This window comes from Pinus tabuliformis, chromosome 8, assembly GCF_031772625.1.
Source record: "Pinus tabuliformis cultivar Carrire ecotype Pingquan chromosome 8, CPIR1, whole genome shotgun sequence".
Classification (NCBI taxonomy): domain Eukaryota; kingdom Viridiplantae; phylum Streptophyta; class Pinopsida; order Pinales; family Pinaceae; genus Pinus; species Pinus tabuliformis.
In genome coordinates, this window is record NC_142294.1 from 1,629,206,838 (window position 1) to 1,629,231,440 (window position 24,603).

Below are 24,603 nucleotides of genomic sequence, written 5' to 3' on the forward strand. Positions count from 1 at the left end.
CAGGAGAATCCTCTGTGATCTGTCCCCTAACTATTTTACTGGGTTTTCCCTGTCCAGATGATAGCCAGGATGTCAATGCAGAGCACCGCTCTATTTCGGTACCATGATCTGCCAGGTTCCTGGTGCCTTCCTCTCGCTTGTAACCTCCAGGGCGCGCGACATTGAAAAGGGCAAATGCCACCGAGGGCCGCTCTGAGCATATGTTGGCATACAAAGGATTTTGTGTCCACGCCTCCATTGCCAAAATCAATGAGCAGGTCTGAGTTTCATGGTAATCCTGCAAAGGATCTGTGTCCTCCCCCGGGCCCGATATACCTCCGGGAAGTCCCAACGTTACCCCCTTCTGCATACCTTGGGCAGGCAAAAGCCCCTTCTCAGACCCGGAGTCACTACTGGGCGTAAACTCCGCTTGTGCCGCTACCTGTACGTAAAACAAAATGTGGAGGGGAACCCATTGCAGCCGTCGAGCCCCCATACCCGTTTGATTCGACAAAATACAGGGCGACCATAGCATTTCAGTTGGCCTGTAAGGGCATACCGCCGAGAGCCCATGTGCTAGAAATAAGCCTGAGAGTCCAGGCATGTACGATGCATTCGAATAGTAAAAACGCCACCATTGCCGCCCTGCATCGTGGCCGCCATGACTGCCCTTCAAGCCGGCGTCAGGATGGGGCACAACGGCCGCACCCAGGAATGCCTTCTTGCTCAGAGTGAACCCTAGCTCCATCGTTTCCCCTTTTATTTGTTGTTGTTTATGTTGATGACATTATTTTTGGTACTGGCGCAAATTCCCCCTATTAAAAGTTTGTAGCCGATATGCAAGAATATAAGTCTGAGATGTTGATGCTTAGAGAACTTTCATTCTTTCTTGGTTTACAAATTACACAATTAGCAAAAGGAATATTCATCTCCCAAGGCAAATACCTGAAAGAAGTGTTAAATAAATTTGGAATGGAAGAATGCTCACTTACTATTACTTCCATGGTCACTGGATGTAGGCTTAGGAAAGATGATGACTCACCTAAGGTAGATTAGAAAATGTACAGGTCAATAATATGTAGACTCTTATATTTAACAACTACAAGACCAAATATTATGCAAGTTGTTAGTGTTGTTTCCAGGGATCAATCAACCCCAAAATAGCTCACTCCTAGTAACCAAAAGAATATTATGATATTTGAGAGCTATAATTGATTATGGTTATGGCATCCATAGTGTAAAAAATTCTCATTAACAAAATATATAGATGTAGATTGGGTTAGAAATTTGGATGATAGGAAAATCACAAGTGGAGGTGCTTTCTTTCTTGGAGAGTGTCTACTAGCTTGGTTGAGTGAGAATCATACATCAATATCTCCTTCTAGTGTTGAGGTAGAGTACATTGCAACAACATCTAGTTGCACTCGGATTTTGTGGATGAAGAAAACCTTACATGATATGAAGATAACTTATGTACATCCTATTCCCATAATTTGTCATAACACAAGCTCTATTAGCATATCTAAGAATCTTGTTCTACATTCAAAAACCAAGCATATTCCCATAACGTACTACTTTCTTAGAGAACATGTTTCCAATAAAGTTATGAGGTTGGAGTATATTCCTACAAAAGAACATGTTCCTGACATCTTCACCAAAATCCTCGCACGAGAACTATTTGAGTATTTGAGGTAGAAGTTGGGAGTAATTTCTCTCTCCTGTCTTAACTGGACCTTCTTCACAAGTAAAGAAGGAAACTGTCCAAATCAATACATGGATAGCTAAATAATAGAGATGAATTGAGGGGTAGATGACAGGTCCACACGAGCAACATAATCATAGGGGGAGATTAGTTGCGAGGGGAGTATCTAAAATCTTTACCATTGACGTCAAATGGGGAGAATGAGAAAACATTGAATGAAAAAATACAAGGGGATAATAGGAAATAAACAGGGTTGTATGGAGAAATTTGACTGAGGGGGTGTCATTGGTTGAGTTAGTGATGGAGTTGTCATGAATGTCTTTCAAATTTTTCAATGTTTTCATTAATTCCAAAGGGAGAAATTGTTGAGAATTTTTTTGTCATTGATGTCAAATTCTATTCATTGATGTCAAGAGAGCAAGTGATCACTAATGAGATGTAGCTGATCCTTGAAGGAATTATATCTATAGGTGAAGTGTTCAAAAGAAAATGAAAAGTGGTCAGTTGGATAGATCTCTACAATAGCTTTCCAATGGTATATGGAACTTGGAAAAAATCCTAGAGGATAAAGAGTTAAGATGGTTTGAAGTTTGGAAAGATTCCAAGCTTCATGGTTCCACAAAATGCTAAATTGTGGACCCCCCTCCATTAATTATCATAAATAAAGGGGGGCCCCATATATTGTATGAACTGTTGGACCAAAGGAGGTAGGGATTGGATTGTGATGCGCACTAAGATATACTTGGTTTAGTCGTAGAAGCAAAAAATTGCGGACCCCCCCTCTAATAATTTATGAACATATGGGGTGGCCCTGCAATTAATTTACAATTGTTGATTGGGCAGAGCCCAATTAAATCATTAATTGAGCGATGGAGGAGATGCAAGTGACCAATAGAGCATTGTGGAAGGTCATAATTGATAGAAGGTAAAGACAACAAATATACTTCGTGGAACAAGAATGTTTCAGTTAAATGATAATGGATTTCACATTATGATGTGGAGGTATTTTGTTGAGAAGTGATGGGGCCGCAGTTGATAGACTCCACGGTGACAAACTGTGTAGGATATGGAAAATGAAATCAAGTTCAACATTTGGGCCTTTTAAATTAACAAAGGAATTTTCCGAAAAACCAATGGACCCTAGGCCTTTCCTCCATACTAGAGCATGACGTGGCAAGTGACAGAGGGCGAAGCATGATTAGTGGACTTGGATGATGTGGTAACTAGTTCGAAAGATAGGTCAGTAGGATGATGACATGGCATGGACACGTGGCATGCATATTTGGCATTTTTAGGTACCTAATTGGGCCAAATCTAAGTGACACGTGGCATTTTGTTGACATAGTATGATGGCTGGTAAGACTACTTAGCATATGTGTCACATCATCACATCATGCTAGTTTAAGTTGAAGAGGTTATGGAGAAATGGCGTGTTGGCGTGGTAGGAAAAATCCAAGAGATGGGAAAGCACTTAATGGGAAAGTTGTTGTTAGTTAATAGAAAACATGTCGTGGAGAATCTAGATAGAATAATCTCGCAATGGCACTATTAACAGAGGGCATGGGATGGTAAAATCTCCATTAACGAACATGAACTTTCATGTCGTGTCACACAATGTTAAATTTAATAGCTTACACGAATAGGTTGGAGGTGTGGCAAGACAGAAGGCATTAAACATAAAATGAGTTGTCATGGTCAATAAACGTGAAATTTCACACCCTAGGCCATTTTTGAATAACAAAGAAAATGACCGCAAAACACCAAATCTAGACCGCTCTTCCATACTCAGACATGTGGTTGACAATTTGCAGTGACACAACATAAAGACAATGTGGCCCAATGATAAGAAGACACATGGTATACATGTGACCGTGATGGGGTTGAGTGATGATGTGGCACACTCCATACAAGTGAGATGTGGTATGAAGTTTGGCGTTTTTGGGTGGACAAATGGCTTATTTCCATATGACATGTGGCACCACTCAGAGGTTGCCATGTGGCATGATGATGTCATAATGACATCAACATAATGCCAGATGATGATGTGGCGAAGCATTAGAATTCGTTTCTAGGGGTTGTTTTTTGTAATTTTCTTCCATGCTAATCATTTTTCTAAGAAACTGTGATTACTGGGCAGTAGGCCCTTTAAGCGATTGGCGTCCGAAGATATTCGAACATCTGGGCCTCTAGGTGTTCTACACAAGTGCGCTATAGAAAAAGTCCCAGATAACCAAATTATGCACAAAAGAGATTAATATCTAAGACCATGGTTTTATCCTTTGGGAACATAAACACATGAGCTAGTTGACAAGGGGCTAAGAAGTCATAAGTTTGTCATTTTCCACATTAAAGGAAATTTGGCATTTTGAGTTATAAATTTTGTGTTCTATCACCAAAATTAAACAAGATGATATACTTCAAGTCAGAACAATGTGCATGAACAAGATGTAGCATCAGTATAGAAAAGTTAAACAAAGATAACAACCAGTGAAAAGTATCAAAGAATTAATTATTTGAACAACAATATCAACAACAATTAAATCCAAAACAGAAATGAAGTGAAACTGATTTTTAAACTTGAAATTAGCATGGAATCAACTCAAAACTTCATAAACAACAACAACAATATAAAGATGGTGTCTGATTATTTTGTGTCTTGAGACAGTTGAGAATGGATGTGTGAAAGAGCATATTTGAGAATTTATTGGTGAATATATGACAAAGAGGCCTTTCTTATCTGACTTTGAAAATTAATGAAAGAGCGATATGAAGGGATGCACAAGCCGATGCTTGAAAAACCAAGAGTTGGTGCTTCCTTTCAGTCAGTGCTGACAAATAGGGTGTTGGTGCTTCCTTCAGGTTGGTTCCTGAAAAATAAGTAAGTTGGCTTGCAGAGAGAGAAAGAAGGTTGAAGCCTTGAGTAGGTTTTATACTACATAAATTGATGTAATCTAAAGTTGTAGCTTTATTTTGCATCATAATCCAAACAAGTTTGTGGTTTTCCCAATTGGGTTTCCACATTAATATCTTGTGTGCAAATATATAAGTTTAGTGCGTTGATTCATTATTGTGTTGCTAAGTATTTTTACTTTGAGAAGGGAATTTTGAAAATTATTAAAATATTGATTCACCCCCTTCTCAGAATTTTCCTGGTTTCTAACAAACACCCTCCTAAGAGGAATAAAATTCCAAAGGATGTAGATGGTGATAAGTTGATTCTTAGTTCATTTGAAGTGTTGTTGGAAGTTAATGATAGGGGATTTTTTAATTAAAATTGTGAGAGATATAGTGGAAATAATGTGTAGATGTTCTTTTCACTTATGATATATAAATAAATACAATGAATTTAAGAAATAAGTTATATTTAAATTAAAACAATTTTTTTTGAATAACCATTTATAAAGTATTTTTACCTATGTTGCGTCAATTTTTGGAATGAAGGAACATTGGGAACATGGTTACAAGTGTTCGAGATGGTTAGAAGTTTCATCCAAATTTGTAAGAAATGTCAAGTTGGTAGTGACAATATTATATATTAAAAATATATAATTTTTTTTTTAGATTAATATTATTTTGAACAAATTGGAGGCCAATCCAAGAGAGATTTACTCATAATGTGTATTTTGATAAATGTATCATATTTATACATAGTATATTAAACTTTATTATGTAATATATTAAATTCTATTTTAAGTACCAATTTCAAACTATATTAAAATCCAAAATTAAAACCTTATATTTCTCGAACAACTATAATATTGAAATTACTAATTTAATTTGTGTTAATAATTATATGAACATATTTAACAAAATACAGAAGCTTTAATATCCATAAATATTCATTTAGAAAATGAGAAGTAAAATACATATGTAAAATTTTAACCTCTTTATAAAATTGAAATTTAGAGATATAAACTTTGAACATTTTGTAAATTTATAACAATGTCCTAGTTCTCATTAGAAAAAAGTTAGACAATACTATATTAATATGAAAATACAATAAAAATCAAAGATATGGTTTCTTGATGGTAACAATAGACTGGAACACTGATTTATTATACTTTCATGTTTAGTACTACCTCAAAGGAAAACATATATGCATTGAATATTCTGCCTTCAACAACCATAATATACGTCAATGGAACCCAAACTTGAGGAAAGGTTTCAACATTTGCCCTGCCTTATAATTGACCTAACATAGTAGCCACAAGATGGAATGGATTTCTCAACATGTTTATAGGGTATTCTTTATTAGCTTGAGTTCTAAATGTTCCTTTGCTTGTCCATTATTTCTTGAGGATATCTTTGGGCAATATCTTAAAATTACTTAGTCACTCTTCATCGAGGGATACCTCCTCTCTTGGAAACATGTAACATAACTCTGTTGTTGGAAGAAGTGAATGATACTAGAGGTTTCCCATTATTGTCTCTTATCATAGCTTTCTTTGGATATGAATGATACACTAACCACTCTACTATTTCTACAGATGGAAAAACTTGAGGGTGAGTTGCCACCTTTGACAACTAGGATCGTCTCATTTCCTTGTAAACTTTTGTATTTGGATCATCAATGGGAAGTTCATATTAGTGAAAACTCTGGTAGATGTCCAACCATGCACAAGCATTGAACTTGTTTACGAAACATGGAGTATCCTAGAACTTTGATCCAGCGGAGTTACTAGGTTCTTCATCATCAAACGATTTGAGCATTAGGGCCTTTCCTGTTGGAAATACTAGGAGGGGGGGTGAATCAATATTTGTTTCAATTTCTATATTATGCTAGTTAATATTTTATCACAAGGTACACCAAAACACAAGAAGTAGAATGAGAAAATAATTTTATTAATGAAGATAGTGAGGACTCCAATCCCGTTTTACAAAAATTTAGGCTCCAACTTGTACAACAAAATCTGTAACTTCTTCAAGGCTCTAACCTTGAATGATGAACCCAATACTTAAACAAAAATCCAAGTACCAACCTCGTCTCAATGAGGAAACCAATCCTCTTAGGCTTCAACCTAAACAAACACTTCCAATATACTTTAGAACTTTACCAAAACAATTCCTTCAAGATGGCTTCAAATCAAATCCAAAGGACTGCTTCAGAAGTCTTCAATGGCTTTCTCAGCATATCCTCCAATGTTCCTAGGTCTGCAACAAGGAAGACTCCAAAGTCCACTTGAAGTCTACTTCAAGTTTACCTCAAAAGTCAACTTCAAGTTTGATTCAAAAGGGTCTCCAAGTCTACTATAAGGTAGCTCAATATCAAGTCTTCACACTTCAAATTTGCTTCAAGTATGCTTCAAACATGTTGCTACAAAAGTATTTAAGACTGCTCCAAAGAACACCAAGTATGTGCACAAAAAATTGTCAAGGTTCTGCTCAAAATTTTCATTGAAAGAGAGGTCGAGTCTGCAATCTACCTCAAGGCCGAGGTATGTTCCTCAGGGATGAGTTACCATAGGGTCAAACAGAGGCCACAGGTTGAGCTGCACTATAATAGAGGGGATCGAAATCACATGCCTGATTTAGCATCAAGACCAATTTTTCCACATTTCAAAATTTAGGTCGAATTCTACTCACAGATAAGGGTCGAGATCTAGATAAAAAACTAGGCCAAATTCTGCTCTAGGTCTCCACAAGAGTGGCTGAATTTTGTGCTAGAAAAAAGATTTATTTATGCTCCAAAGACTGATCAATAGAATGCCAATAACCATAACCCAAAAGACAAAAAACCAAAACCCAATAAATTCTCCTTCAATTAGCCTAAATGTTCATGAGCTATGAACAATTTTACTTCACCTCTAGGTTTAGATTCCACTTCTTGTATTTACCAAGCTGATTTGGCTGAAATGGGGAGGAGTATTGTTAATAAGTATTCTTCTCGAATGTGTACGAAAAGAAACTATTTTAGGCTATGGATGATAAACAACCCTAACAATAACAATGGCTATGAAACAATGTAGATTTGCAGTAAATGATAGAAACAAAACCCGCCAAAGCCCTGATCTATGCCACAGACATAGTTAAACAACAAGATAGAAGAGTAAAATAAGCGCAAATAACTCTAATAATCCAATGGAAACCATATATATAAAGAATATATTTTATTAAATAACACCTGTGAAAGGAACAAATAATGTTACCAGTCCCCCTATGGGATGGGGTCTTGGTTATCCTCAATGTCTTCAGCTTTTCGTAGAGTCTCTCTCCTCTATAATGTGTAAAACCCAACAAACAAAATGTTTGAGCTCAATGAGAACTCAAATGGAAAAGAAAATGGTGTGCGACAGTGATAATAATTAGAGCTGCAATAATGAAAATAATCGAAAGTGAAGAATGAATGGAAAATCCTTCTATTTATAACAAAATATTAGGTTATCCTTGAATAATGAGCAATAATAAAATATTATTAACCCCATTTTAGAATTAACTCAAGAAATATTTATTTATCATCTCAAGAAATACGGTTAAGGAATAATAAAAAAATAATGATTTATTTAACTATTCCTAAGGGATTTGGTCAAACCTGACAAGGAATAATAACTAATTAGTGATTAATTAATTATTCCTATAGAAAAATAAGATAATTAATGATTTATCTATTTATTTCTCATAATTGGGTCAAGGAATATTAATTAAACAATGGTTTAATTAATTATTCCTAGAAGATAATTAAATAAATAATGATTTATTTAATTATTTTTCATGAGTTTAATTAGAAATGACTTAACAAATATGGTTTATTAAGTAACTTCTCACAGTGAAAGCAATTTTACTATGGTAAAATTGACCCTACATGGTGTACTTCGATCCATCTAGTACATTATGGCTAGATGATCATTTTTTTTGATAACAAGTATAATCTTTATTTATACTAATTCAATCACTTACTGAACCAACACGTTTGTTGGGATGGACGGTTGACTTGTTCTTAAGTAGGCTGACTTGACAAGGGAGGCAAATTTTGGTTTCTTCACTTGAAAAAATAATTTCTCCTAAATGGAGAGGAGTTAGGATGCATGTAAATACTCGTTGGAAAGGGATTAAAGATATATTTAAGTGTATGCTAATCTCTTCTTCAACATGATATCCCCTTGACATCAATAACAATTAATTCTTCCAACATTTCCAAGCCATCTCTTGGATGTGGACATAGTTTTCATGCAAAACAAAAAAAAAAACATAAAGCGCACATTATAGAGATTAACTTAAAAAATGAAATGCAACTTATTATGTTTTATGGGTTTTTGGGGTGGCTGAGTGTGAGTGTTAAAAAAGAAAAAAAAGAAAAGAAAAATTCGTCAGTTTCACTATATTTACCATGATGGTTGAGTGATTTTCTCATGGAAAAGATCACCAATAGGCTAGGGAGACAACTAGATTTTTGGGGTGGCTGAGTTTGAGCGGCAAACGAAAAAAAAAAAAGGGCCAGTTTCACTATATTTACCATGATGGTTGAGTGATTTTCTCATGGAAAAGATCACTAATAGGCTAGGGAGACAACTAGGATTTTTGGGAAAAGTACATTTGCACATGTATCTAACTCAAAAAATAAAACTAGTTAAAAAAATAATTTCTCCTAAATGGAGAGGAGTTAGGATGCATGTAAATACTCGTTGGAAAGGGATTAAAGATATATTTAAGTGTATGCTAATCTCTTCTTCAACCTGATATCCCCTTGACATCAATAACAATTAATTCTTCCAACATTTCCAACCCATCTCTTGGATGTGACATAGTTTTCATGCAAAACAAAAGAAAACATAAAGCGCACATTATAGAGATTAACTTCAAAAATGAAATGCAACTTATTACGTTTAATGGGTTTTTGGGGTGGCTGAGTTTGAGCCGAACAATATATATATATATATATATATATAATAAAATAAAAATAATAATAAAATAAAATAAAATAAATAAATAAATAAATAAATAAATAAATCGTCAGTTTCACTATATTTACCATGATGGTTGAGTGATTTTCTCATGGAAAAGATCACTAATAGGCTAGGGAGACAACTAGGATTTTTGGGAAAAGTACATTTACACATGTATCTAACTCAAAAAATAAAACTAGTTAAAATTATGGCAAAAAATTGAGCGAGAAGCATGAAAATTACCCTGTGAAAAGAAACCCTCAGTGCCTTTGAGAAAAAAACCTAGGTACCATGAGAAAAAAATCTATGCATAAGCATTCTTGGGCTATGCCAAGTCATTTCCTTAGTTTTTCTTGCAATAGACCAATGCTATTTCAACCAAAAAGTAACTCCTAGAGAGCTACGCTGCAACCATGGGTCAACCTGGGTAAAGAATGAGAGATAAAATAACAAGGAGCTAGCTAAGAGGTGAGATGGTTCTAGAATCATCTTCAAATTGTTTGATGTCAAAGAAAATGGATTTTCTTTGCTGGTGTAGGCTACATCAAGTGGCAGAAATGTGCACTGGGCCAATGTCGACACAGATCCAAGAGAAAAACACATAGTGGAGCCTCCAGGAAATATAACAGACATTTAAAACTCCTTCAACTTATTTACTAGGTAAAAATAAACATGAGAAAATATATCATATGGTAAAATTAAATGTTGGATAAAAAATTGAAGTAAAATATTGTAAGGAACAAAAAGGAAAGTAAATAAGCATTAAAATAAACTTACTTGGGGATGAACTGGCTATAGATAAAGTTGAGATGGAAAACTAGTATGAAAAACTCATTTAACCTCAAGTGGTTTGACCTCTAAAGGATAAAGCCAATATTGTGCGAGTAAAAGAGTGGTGTTGTTGTTGCTACAACCACCCTCCAAAATTTTTCCCATGCTTTGATTTTGGAGCCTTCCTTCTATCCACATGAGCTTATCTTTTACTATTGTCAAGTATTCATGCTATGATAATAGACTTATCTTTTCATGCTTTGCTTGTGATGTACTGATCCTAGCTTGATATATTTCAAACACAAGCTAACTCTTGACTTGACCTTGCAACATTGTTGGGCTTGCCTCCAGAAACTACACAATCTTGGAAGGCCAACCTTGCTTCTAGAAACTGTGCAATTCTTCTTTGAAGGCTAGCCTTGAGCATGAAAACTGCGCAATTATGAATGGTCACCCAGCCTTGATGATGGAAACTATGCAAAGCATCCTTTGAGCTTAGAAATTGCGCAATGCACTAAGGCAAGAAGTTTTCCAGTCCTTGGGAATTATACAATTATTTTTGGCAGTGTGCATATAAGTTTCCTGAAAAAGGAAAAAAAAAGCAAAAAGAATCCCTAGAAAATAGGGATTCACTAATTAGTTTCCCGAAGATGGCACACTTACTATTTTTGGAACTTTCGCCAAGTGTCGATTTTTCCTTGATTTTAGGCATGCACATCATAAACCCTAATCAATCTATATCTATATAATGTATGCCCCTAGTGCTCATTTGTGTGTTCGATTGTGGATCTCTAGCATTCCCAAGGAGATCAAGGAGCCTTCGGTGGAGTTTGTAGCGTTTTTCTGGGTGAGTTTTTCTTTTGTTGCTTTTTTCCTCGCTTTTTGTTATTTGGCTTCTGTGAGTGTTGTTTTTCTTGTTTCTTTTCATGGTCGCTAGTGTTTTAATGTATATTAGCTTGTACAAGTGTTGGTTCGGTCCGTCATTCATCTTTTACAAGTGTCGCATTAGTTTTCTTGTTTTTTCCCATTAGTGGTCGTCGTTTCAGTGACTCTCCATGCATGCTTATTTTTCCTTTTGCATGTTGATATTCCACACTTGTTTTGAATTGATCTATCCATACTTATTCTGATTTTCACTTTGACTTGCACTGTCACTCAGATCTGCTTACTTCCCACACTCTTATCGGGCAGATCTGCTCATTCCTTGGTCAGTGTTTGCCTTGTCTAGATGGGAATTGCGCAAGTCCAAGGCTCAAGCTGTCAGCTTGGCCTCTAAGACTGCACAATGTGCAATACCTGGTTGGCCCAACTGTGCATTGTGTAGTTCCAATTCTCAAGTCCATTCCTTGGCCACTGAGACTATCCAATGCATAGTCTCCACCTCAGTCTTCCTAGGAAGAACTATCCATTGCGTAGTCTCTAGCCTCAGGCTGCACCATTGGTTGCTGAGACTGCGCAATGCACAGTTCAAGTAGCCAGTCTCCCTCCTTCACCTTTAAAATTGTGCAATTTTATTCATCATTCCATGTGGTTGTTGCTTGACCTTGATTTGTAAGTTGATTTGTTGAAGATAATTTATGTCTACCATGAGTGATTTTTCCTCCCATAGGTATTGCGGGTGTTGAGCATTTCTCTTCATCAGTCACTGACATCATGGAACAAAGGAGATCTAATTCAACAGATACCATAGAGAGAAATATCGGGGAGGCAGTTGAGAGTACACTAGTTTAATTTCTAGTTTATTCATACACTCAATTGTTTGTAGAAAAGGAATTATATATCACATGGCATAAGGTGAATAAAATTTTCTCAGCAATAACCTTCAAATTAGATTTGGAAGACTGATAGGTGTATGTCAATGTCCAACAGTCAAGTCTACATAGGATTGCATATAGATATCCGACTTTTCCATGCATAGACGTTGTTAGCTGGATACTATCCCATACAAATCCAAAGACTATGACTCTCAATAGTGTACCATTTTCTCTATCATCTCATCATCTCATGTACCATTTTCTTGAGCTAGAATCGCTCATGGATTCTTACTTTTATGCGACAACCAACTACTTGAGCACCAAGGATAATGTTAAATGTTGGGCGAAAGAGCCAACGATGTTTTGTCAAATTCCCACCAACACCTACAAGACAAAATCTCTCAGGAGGGCCTATCAGCTCTTGATAGTTTTATGTTACAGAATCTACGACCAGTAGAGCACCGAGACCTTTCCTAAAGGGTGGGCATTCTTACTGAACCAGGTTGTGAATGAAGGTAAACCATTCAACTAGTCATATGTGTTGGCTCAACAGTTGTGGATCCATGTAGCTAATTCCCTAAATCCTTCCAAGGGTGGGCAAGCTAGATTTTACGTGTTTGCATATCTACTGGATGCAATCTGCATACACATTGCATTCCCTAAAATGAATTAGACTTGGACACCACAGGAGCCTGCCGTGTATGTGTATTGCAAGCTGCTTTAAGAGTGCAACCATAGAGGAGAAATGGAGATGCTAACTGATCACTTCCTCATTCCATTATAAAATTTGATCTTTGATGAAGATCCACCTTGCATGTCACATGGGGCCATGGAAGCAGTGTTAGAGATAACTGATTTGTTTGCCTCAGCGGATGGCACTTTCCTTAGGGTGTTTGGTGGACAAAAGTCATCACATATTTTATCGAGGCATGCTGCTGATAAGTCAGTCATGCAAGAAGTTGCATATCATCTCTCCACAAGGTTTTCATCATCTTTGCACAAGAAGAAGAAAGCCCCTTGGCCAACTCTTCCTATGAAAATTGGATTGTACGAGATCAAGAATCTAAAAGTCGTGGATACCAAAGGAAAGGTGATAGAAAAGTTTGCATTCATAACTCTGGACTTCAACCCATACGATCCCCAAAATCTTTGTAAATACCACTATGCGAGGATCTGTTTCCATTGGCTAAGAGGGGCCTTTCATTCTTTGAAGGAGGAACCATGGAAGAATTGTTACAATACCTCCAAGTCCTGCAAGTGGTCAGTTTTGTAGGAACTTCACAAGTTTCTCCGCAGAAGGAAATCACTCTAGAGGTCACACCAATGGAAGATCGCAACCTAGTGCATGAAAAATTTCAAATAAAGATAAGTGCATCAGTTTGTTGTGTTCTCTACCAGATTCGTGGGACAATCTAGTTGTTGCAATAGGTAGCAATACAACTACCTTGAAGTTTGATGAAATAATCTCATCCTTGTTGTCGGAGGAGATGAAATGGAAAAATATGGAGGGTCAGAATGGAGATGCCTTATCTGTACGAGGATGGTCCCATAACAAAAACAAAAATAATTCCTTGAGTGGGAGATTTAAATCTAGAGGGACATCTAAATCTCCAAGAAAACCTCTAAGGGTATGTTGAAAATGCGGAAAGGAAGGGTACTAAAAAAAGGACTGTAGATCTAAAGCTCTTGGGAAAGGAAAGGGATCTAATGATGCTCCTTCTGTAGAGGTGAAAACCACCGCAGATGAAGGTGGGGATATCTACTTGGCTTCTTCTTCAAGTACACATGTAGATCATGAGGCGTGGTTGATTGACTCAGGTGCATCTTTTCACTTCACTCCCCTTAGGGAGTGGTTCTGCGAGTATGATAAATATGGTGGTGGTTATGTCTTCTTATGGGATGAAAAGAATGCTAGAATCATCGTACATAGAAAATTCAAGCTAAAGTTGTAGGGTGGAAGGATTAGAACACTTCCAGGTGTTCTGCATATTCCTGCATTGGCCAGAAATCTGATTTATGTAAGCAAGATAGACGATGCAAGTATAAAAATAATGTTCGAGAAAGATACTTGCAATATGGTTTGGGGAGCACTTGTATGATGCAGGGAGTTCGGATTGGAACTCTGTACAAGCTTCGAGGTAGTACTGTTATTGATGGGTGCAACATTTCTGTGGTTCCTGAAAATGGAGTAGAAAATCTAGTAGTCTCTGGAGAAAATACCATACTATGGCATCAAAGGCTTGGACATGTTGGAGAGAAGGGCCTTCGAATATTTCATGGTAATGGTATGGTAGAAGGTATTTCTAATTTCTCCATGGATTTCGATTTATGTGAACATTGTGTATATGGGAAGAAAAATCGGGTGAGTTTTCCTTTCGGTGCTAAGAGGGTGAAAGGGATATTATAGTTTTTGCACAGTGATGTGTTTGGATCTATGTTAGTTCCATCACTGGGTAAGTCTATGTACTATGTATCATTTATAGATAACTTCTCAAGGAGTACATGGATATATTTCCTCAAGAAGAAATCTGAAGTCTTTGACAGGTTTAAAGAATTTAAGGCTCTAGTGGAAAACCAAATAGAGAAAAAGATAAAGGTGCTGAGGAAAGATAATGGTGTAGAGTTCTGCAAGAAGGAATTTGAAAATTTTGTAAGAAGTGTGGTATACCATGGCAGAAAACTACTCCATACACACCTCAACAAACCGTAGTTGTAGAAAGAACGAACATGACATTGAGGGAAAAGGAAAGAAGTATGCTCAATGGTGCCGGGTTAGGACAAGAATTCTGGGTAGAGGTGGTGGAGACTGCATGTTACCTGGTTAATAGATCACCTTCATCAGTGTTGGAGGATAAGACTCCACATGAGGTATGGACTGGTAAGAAACCCTCTCTTTCACATCTAAGGGTATTTGGTTGTGATGCATATGTACATGTTCCAAAGGAAAAAAGAACCAAGTTGGATAGTAAATCTGAAAGGTGCATCTTTATTGGGTATAAGGATGGTTTAAAAGGTTATAAGCTTTGGAACCCATAAACAAGGAAGGTTGTGTACAACCGTAATGTGGTGTTTAGAGAGGTGAAATATGTTATTAAACATGAAGTCCTACCAAAGGAACCTGAGAAGATAGAGTTTGAGCTAAAGGAGGAAGAATCAGACTCTATAGCAGAACAAGAATTAGAAGATGAAGAGCCACAAACTATAGTTGTGAGAAGATCAGTTTGAGAAAGAAGGCAACCAGAAAGGTATAGTCCATCTGCCTTCTATTAAAATTTTGCTTTATCTATTACTGATGATAATCCAAGAACTATTAGGGAGGTAGTAGATTCAGAGGATGGGAAAATCTAGAAAGAGGCCATGGTTGATGAAATGGCATCTTTGGACAAAAATGAGGCTTGGGATATGGTGGATTTTCTGACTAGAAGGAAACCCATTGGAATCAAATGGATGTTTAAGAAGAAGATGAATGTTGAAGGAAAGGTGGATAAATTCAAAGTTTGGTTGGTAGAAAAAGGTTATTTCCAGGTGCCAGGAATTAATTTTGGTGATATTTTATCTCCTGTTACCAAGGTAGCTTCTATTAGATTAATTTTGTCTATTGCTACTGATTTTGATTTTGAGGTATAATAGATGGATGTGAAGACAACATTTCTTCATGGGGATCTGGAAGAAGAAATTTACATGAAGCAACCTGAAGGTTTTGCGATGAAGGGAAAGAAATAACTGGTATGCAGCTTAAAAACATATTTGTATGGGTTAAAACAATCACCAAGGATGTGGTATCAGAAATTTGATACATTTATACGGGGACTTGGCTTCACCAGAAGCAAAGCGGATCACTACGTGTATTTTAAATTTAATTGGTGACCGTGTTATTTATTTGGTCTTGTATGTGGATGATATGTTGCTGATTGGAAATGACAAAGAAATTATCCAGGATTTGAAGACCCAACTGTCCTCCAAATTCGACATGGAGGATCTTGGTGTTGCAAACTATATTTTGTGCATGGATATTAAATGAGATCGGACAACGAGGAAGCTCTAGTTAAACCAAAGGAAGTATGTCGAGACAATACTGCAGAGGTTTAATATGAAGGATAGTAAACCGATGAAGGTTCATATTCCTATAGGTGTAAATTTGTTTGCTGAACAATGTCCGAAGACATAAGAAGAGGAAGAGGACATGTCCCATGCTCCATACGCAAGTGCAGTCAGTAGCCTGATGTATGAAATTGTCTATGCTAGACCAAAAATTGCACATGTAGTGGGAGTATTGAGAAGGTTTATGTCAAAACTAGGGAAGGAGCATTGGACAACAGTGAACTAGGTTTTCAGGTATTTGTGTGGCACTAGTGATTATAGTTTGTGCTACCAAGGAAGACCAAGATTGGATAGAGTTTTGGACATCCATGAATTTGTTGTTGCAGATTGGGTTGGATATTTGGATCAGAGGAGATCTAAAAGTGGGTATGTGTTTAACATATTTGGAGGATCAGTCAATTGGATGAGCAAGAGATAGTTTGTAGTGGCACTTTCAACTATAGAGGTAGAATACATGGCAGCCATTAATGCAAGAAAGGAAGTTGTTTGGTTGCAGAGATTGTGTTCATGTATGGGGTTAGTACAACTTGGACTTCTTGCTTACAACAACTTGGACTTCTTGGCGAAATCACTCAAGATCCCATGAGTCGGTTCACTCAGAGAGATCAAGCACAGGAATCGAGTCACGCAGGAGATTGAACAATACTTGGAACAATAGAGACAGATAGCCATCAAGGAATATCTTGAAGTAAATAGAAAGAATATGCAGAAGTACATTGATGGCTCTGTCCAAATCAACACATTGTTGCTCCTGCTCAAGAAGGAAACACAAACAGGTTCCAAGTCAGTGTACCCCGGATTCCATGGAGGCTATTGTCCGCTTCCATATTGACACCATTGCACATTTTGGGGATGTCATTGCACATTACAAAGATTGGCACTGTTACGTAACCGAGAAACATCAAATGGAAGTTGTTGAGCTCGAGTTTCCCCAAACTCAAGCTTAACTATTTTTTCTTATTAGGCTGTTTATTTGGCTCTACCCAATTTTGTCTTATATGGGTACAAGTGTATTATACTATTCTTTTGTAATCAATTTTCAAGTGGAATTCCAAGTGTCAATATTGGAATGTGAAGAGTCATGTTGTAATGAATGTAAAGATTCATTTTGTAAAGAAGTTGAAGAGTCATAAGGGAAGTCCAAGGGTCACAAGGGGAAGTAAATAGTCACCGCTTTTGTTATAAATCGACCCTCATAACTCATGTAAATGGATTTTGGAAGCCAAGCTTTTGGCTAGGCTTAGGCTTAGAATTAGGAGCTTGGGAGTTTGTGAGAGCCTTGGCATCTTCGTAGCATAGAGGGAGTATCTTTATTTGGAGGAGAAGGTGTTGACTTCATGTTCCACGATTGGGGCTAGTGGTCCATCATGGGTATACGTATGAATAAAACTTTCACTTAATAAAAAGCCAAAGCCAACACGTTTTCATGCATAGCTTGTGAATATAATAGTACTATTCTTGTTATGTTTGCAATGTATGTTATTTAACTTATGCTTATGCTTATGAACTATTTCATTTGCATTGGTATGAATCTTGTTGAATGCGTGATGTTGTATTAAATTCCATTATTGTTAACTTTTGAACTATTTCACAGATTAGCTTGTGATGTATTTATGCTCGTGTGTTCCTTCCAAGTTGTGTACTATTACAGGATTCTAAGGGACTCACTCATTTTCTCTTCGTGTGTTATAACCTTCATGAATTACACTTGAATTTCCACATAGTCACACACTTTATTCCCACCAAAGTAACCATACACCACTCTATGCATTATTACATCCAGGGCACGTCATTAAATCCCACTGCATCAGAAATTGGGCCGTATTCCAGATGGGACTCATACACCAAACAATGTGAGGTATAATTGGGACTTCATATCAGGGAGATCCCCTGAATGTTGGTGGGTCCAGCACCATCAACATTTCTAGCACTAGGAGGGCCATATGACAAGTTGAGCCTATGAAGTCTATTTGAAATTTCCATATATTTAATGGCTTCTTCCCAAATATTAACCTCGACATGCTTTTCTAGAATCAGAAATTTGAAAGTGCTCGTGGGAATAATCAATGACTTGTTAAATTTGAAATTCGATGGCGAGGGTGGAAAGACCATTCTCGAGCACACCTCTCGGTTTTTTGAATTTTACACAAAACATAATATTCATTGTGAGGATAATGCGTGTAGGTTGTTCATCCTCACGTTAAAAGCGCACATAAAGGAATGGTGTTACACATTTCCCATCGCTTCCATTCACTCTTTCAAACAGTTTGTCAAGGATATTTACCACGCCTTTGACATGTATGATTACAAATATGTTTTCAAAAAAATCATGCGATTGTGAAAAGCACCTAATGAATCTCTTAATGATTTCCATGATCATTTCATTCATTTTTGTTTTGAATTTTCTAAAGATGATATCAATTGGAATTTGATGAAAGAGAAATTTGAATTTCTTGTTCATATTTCGATGAATCCAAAAGAATATGATTCTTTCGAAAGTCTCCCAACATACCTCATTTATGCAGCTCCTAAATCTGTGATGAAGGAAGTCGCTGTCCCAAGTGACTCTTCGTCTTCTTCTCATCAAATAGCTCCATTTATGTAGGTTGAGGTGTGAGAACTTGAGAGTTCATATGCTGATTTACCACCGTGTTCTCCCATCGCACATACTTAGAATTTCAGCGCAGGTTTGGGCTGTGAATTTGATGTTTGCCATGATATTTTATCTCTTCGTCCTCTATCGGTTCATTCATTTGGTCCTCCTAATTGTGAGTTGTTTGGTTCACTTGTTTCAATTGTTTCTGTTTCTGTTCATGAGGATCAATTTCAGGATGGAGTTAGTGTTTGGTAGCAAACTCGTGATATCATTTATGATGACTATGTGTGGGAGTCTATATTTGAACAAGAATCTACAATGAAGGTTTATTTTTATACTTTTGCACCTCTCCCTCATTATCCTGACATATTCCATGATTCTTTAACTCTTGTTGAATATTCCCAAAAATCAGTTTCTGATGATGTTATTTTCGATCACGCTTAGAACTCGTGGGATGTCAGTTTCACATCTGAGAGCGGAGAGGAAAAATATTCTCTTCTTGATCTCTCCAATCCATCATCTAATCATTGTGAAGAAATAGAGGGTGAAATTTCTTGTTTTCAATCTTACCCTCTTTATGATTCATCAGATCATGAGGATGCCTTTGTTTTTTATCTTGAACTTTCTGATCATGGCTGTCGTGATCTTTTCATTGATTCAGTTGGTCACGACTCTGATCTTTCCACTGTTGATCTTTCTAAGCCACTGGTTTTTTATGATCTTCCTTCTGATGTTTTGGAACATCCGTAATCTTTCAAAGCACTTCAACCCAAGCTAATGGTTATGTCAGGTTCTCACAACCTTGATACCAATTCCAGTCCTGATCAGAATAGCAATGTATCTTTCAAGGCTCCTCATCACTCCTCCGCACAAATTGAAAATCAGTCTGTATCTCAAATTTCGCATCCTCCATCTGTTTTTCACGATCCCATCACTCAATCATTGGAGGATTCATATGTGGCGAGATCTGTTGTGAAATGAAAGTTTTCTTCTTTCTTTATGTTCACCTAGTTTAGAAGTTAGAAAGATTATTATTGCATGTCATATTGTCACAGTGTGTTCAAACACCACAATGCTTCCACAGATTGTTTTGCATATGCTTTTATTTTGTATTTTTCTGCGTATATTTTCAAACTTCGAATATTACGGCATGTATCGCTTTATTTTTCCTATTTGTTTTATCATTGAATATATTTCTTGATATGCATTCCCTCAGCTGTATAGGCCAGTCGATGCATTGGTGGTTGCACTGGAATTTTAATTTTAAGTGAGCCTGGCCAATTCTCAGTTAGTGTAGGAGTAGGGGTGGTTTGTTATTTTCTTTGTTTTGATTTACTTTCTTCCTTGCTCTTTTCTTTTCTTACCAGTTATAGGATAGCTTATGCATGAGGTTGTGACTGGTTTGAAGCAAGCATGATGAAGTTCAAGAGGAATTTGTGCTACTGTCAACACTTGGTTACTTGTTTATTCCCTCTATTTATGTGAATCTTGCATCTTTTATTCGATGATACCCTGATGGAAAATACGTTCTTTCTCGAAGAAAACTGCAGTGGAATCACTATGCTTGAATCTATAACTAGTACCACCTACTCTAATCGGCCTTTATAATTTTCGGTTCTTGTCAACTAAGTCGAGTAGAGTAAGGAGGGGAGGAAACTTTCACTACAACAAAACCCTATGATTAATGTATAAATTTTGAATAATATAACACTTATTCACAGCGATTATTGTGATTATACACTATTGCAAAATGCATGCATAATACATAACCTCCTCTACGTTGATCATCAATTTTGCGGAATTAAAAACAATGAAACATCAATCGCATGTGCACATTAACGCAGCATGTAACAGGGGAAAGCATACAGCTGAAAACCCCCAACTATTTGTATATTATAATGATAGAGAACATGTAACAATACATAGTACAATACTCCTCACAAGTACTCAGTACTATCTCCACCTGTTACACACAAACTAGCTCAGATATGAATCAAGTCACAGGTTCAAATCTCCTCCGCTGTCTGCCTGCCTCTATTGTGCAATCCAATGTGAGAATAAGAATGATCCAAGCTCGTTTTCCCTTGGTATGTATTGCGCAATCCTCATTGGCAATCTCCATCATTGTTGTGCAAATCTCATGCACAGCTATAGTCACAACTGATAGTAGTCTCCACCTCTAACACCTGTCTCCACTGAACTGTCCATGCACTGCGTTAACTGCTGTATTCTTTAGTTGATTTATGAGTTAATAATTAGTGAATTAATTAACAATTAATTCACATCACTCATCACTAGTGTATTCTACAGTTAGACTAAATACAACTAGTTCAACTAAGTCAAACTGAACACAACTCCATCAACTCCTCAATCAACTCCACCAAACTCAATCACTTGAGTTCTAACTGAAGTCCATCATGTAATAGCTCAACTGACCCATAAGAAAAGCGTATTTCCTTTTGGCAGTTGCATGTGCCACATCCGTAGCTCGAACTGAAGTGCTCCAATAGGATAAGATAATGTTTATAGTCCAAATATTATTAAGAGCTAATAATATTCGACTGTTCTATTTTTAGCCTGGAAGTCTAAAAATAGACTCTGCTCATATGTCTAAAAATAGAAGTCCATCTATTTTTACCAACATGACCAATCATCCACAAATAGGATCCTGCAACTCATAGCCCATGATCCATATGTCTAAAAATAGACATAGTCTAAAAATAAACTTTGCGCCAAAAATAGCCTGCGGGCCCACTTAGTGAAGGCGTCTTCTTTTCACTAAGCTCCATCATCTTGTTGCATTTTCAACACTCCCTCTCAACAAGATATGGATTATCTGCAACCCCTATCCTGCAACTTTGGAATGTTCTGCATGCAACACATCTGCCCGGTCCACTTGCTCCAACAACACTTGGAACAAAAACACTCCCAACTGACCACTCCGTTGGGCTAGGAACATACTCTGATGCTGAAGCTCTACCTGCTGCTGACAAGTGCTCCCTCTCTGACATCTATGCTACTGCAACATCTCCATGCATCTCGCACCATTGCACACCTCTCTGTGCCACCTAGCACTGTGCAAAACACTTATGCCTCTCGCATTGCTGCAGCCTGATAGCTATGCACTGTCCTGGGATTCCCTACACTGTCGCTCTCTCTGCCACTCCATCCACATCTGTCTCTACCCAATTAGTCAGTTCTTGCTACTCCACATCGGGGCTCCTGTAGCAAGGTCTCATCCTCAGGTTGGGTACCTCAAGGATCCTGCCCCTCCTCCTTGGGACGATCACTCTATATCGCCCCACCTCCTACCTGGAGGTATGGCTGCATGTGATCCATCAGCCCACCTAGCTCGAAGTTTCCCCCTACTAGAGGTCTCTTCGTGAGTAGATGTCTCTACTCGATCTCCTCTCAGCTTCCCTTGTTGTGGCTACTCCACAACCTCCTAAAACTGCTGCACCAATCGTGGCTCCTCCACAATCGTCTGAGACTTCTTCTGGCTCTGCATGTTGAGAGGTAATATACGCTCCCTCTCAATCACCAAGTCTCCATCAGTTGCCTCGCTGCTCAAGGCTTTGCATGCATCTTGAACCTCAAGAGCATACAGGTTCTTGACCTGTGAACCAATCTGCTTCACCTGTCTAGTGATGATGTGTCTAAGGAAAACCTTTCCCTTACTGAAGACTACATCACAGCCTTTGTCTTCTAGCATCGCGATCGACACCAAGTTTCTCTTCAGTCCTGGTATATACTTGACATCGGTTAAGGTAAGGCAAGCTCCATGCTCCCTCTGAAAAATAACCGTGCCTACACCTGAGACACTATACTTCTCATCATTACCCATCGCTATGAGTATGTGGAGATCTCTCTCCTCCAAAGTACTGAACAAACTCTTGTCACCGGTCATGTGGAAAGAAGCTCCACTGTCAAGAAACCAACCACTTCCCACCATGGATGAAACCATGCACGTGAAGAGTGTGAAATCCAACTCAAACTGTGGAGCAAGTGCCTCACCTTCAGATCCTTCCCCGGATCCCTTCTTGGATTTCCTCTGTGGACAATTTGCAGCATAATGGCCCACCTCATGACAACGAAAGCATCGCACTTTTGATTTGTCAACCTTCTTCCCATCATTGGAAGAACTAGATTCGGAAAGAGAACCCTTCTCCTTCCCCTTCTTTGCTTTGGCAGCCAAAGCACAATTTTCTTCATCAGATGCCTTTGATGAAGATCCATCCTTGGTATTCCACCTGATCTCCTCTTGCACAAGATCCGACCAAAGTCTCTCCCATCCTGGAAATTTCTCCCGACCATTGACAGAGTCCTGATAGGAATGCCAACTCTTTGGAAGACCAAGGAGAGCCAAGCTCACCAAGTCCTCATCATCGACAGTCACCCCCACACTTCCCAGCTCATCCCTGCACTGGGTGAACTTCGTGAGATACTTGGGCATACTGTCTCCTTTCTCACACTTAATGTTTCTGAGTTTATCCTTGAGCGCCAACTTCCTCTGGTCGCTCTTGCTTTGGAATAAATCTGTCAACGCTTTCCACATCAAGTATGGAGAAGCCTTTCCATGCAGGTTGGATACAATGTGATCCTTCACGCCCTCCAACAAAATCCTTCGACACTTTGTTGTATTCTTTTGCCAAGCCTCAACATGAGCAGCATCAGTAGGCTTTGGGACCTCAGCCTCTATGAACTCCTTCAGTCCATTGTCATCTAACACTGCCTCCATCCTGTCTTTCCATGCAATATAATTCGAGCTGCCTTCAAGAGCATACTCCAATCGCAATCCGTTGAAAGACATTTCAACTTTGACACCAAGAAAACACTGCTGCAAATTTGAATTCCACCAGCTCAAAACTCAACCGCTTCTGATCTAAAATTCGTGAGAACAAAGTATTTCTCGTACAGAGATTGACTGTATGGGCTTTTACCGGATATCTCACCTTCCAAAAGAAGGATGAATCCAGAGGCTACCTGGCCCGATTACAGACTCTGCCTGAAGAAATAAAATGTAATCACTTTCTGAATAATAGATCTGATGATCAACTCTGCTCTTATACTGTTAGTGCCAGTCTTTCCAGCCTTCCTCAAGTGATCAAACATGCTCTTACAAAGTGATTTTAAGGTGTTAAGGTCAAATTTTATCATTTCAGTGAGTCTTCAAGTAAAATTTGGTCACTAGGTATTAGGTCTAGGGTTTGCTTTCACTCCTTTCAAAGTTGTCCAAATGTTGGTCTATGTCACCATTCAGCTGAGTGTACCATCATTCAGAGGGTTTTCATCATCATGTCAGGTTCCAATGGGTCATTTTACACCTTGTTCATGCTTTAGTTGCGCTTAGGTAAGGTCATTTCCCTCTCCTAGGGTTTTGAAGGCAATTTCTCTTGGATGGTCAAAACATCAACAAAACTTATATCCTGATGTTCATCCACCTTCCCCTATCCTTAATGTACCTTATTAAACATTTCCCATCACTGAGATCCCCCAAATTCCTCATTTTCGCACAAACCCTAGTTTCTTGCTACAAACCCTATTTTCTAGGCTTGGCCTGTGTTTTTCCCTTTTGGACCCCTTCCCCTCAGTCAATCTTTGCAATTCCACTTTCCCCTGCTTCCTAACATCCCTCCCTACTTCCCAAAATTTCTTCAAGAATTATAAGCTCCCTATCCCCTTCATTTCGCTTCATTTCGACAAATCTCTTGTTCCACACATCGGGGTAGGTTTTACTAAAATGATGTTTATGAGTAAGGAAAGATGAATTTGGAAAAACGGAGAGAGGTTTTTGTCCAAAACAGGCCAAGGAAGAAAAAC

The 24,603-nt window shown here is 37.8% G+C and overlaps 1 pseudogene; it reads left to right on the forward strand.

Annotated features, from left to right (window-relative positions):
* The first annotated feature begins 816 nt into the window (after positions 1-816).
* The window catches only part of LOC149242320 (uncharacterized), a 42,707-nt pseudogene continuing 18,920 nt past the window's right edge, over positions 817-24,603 (forward strand).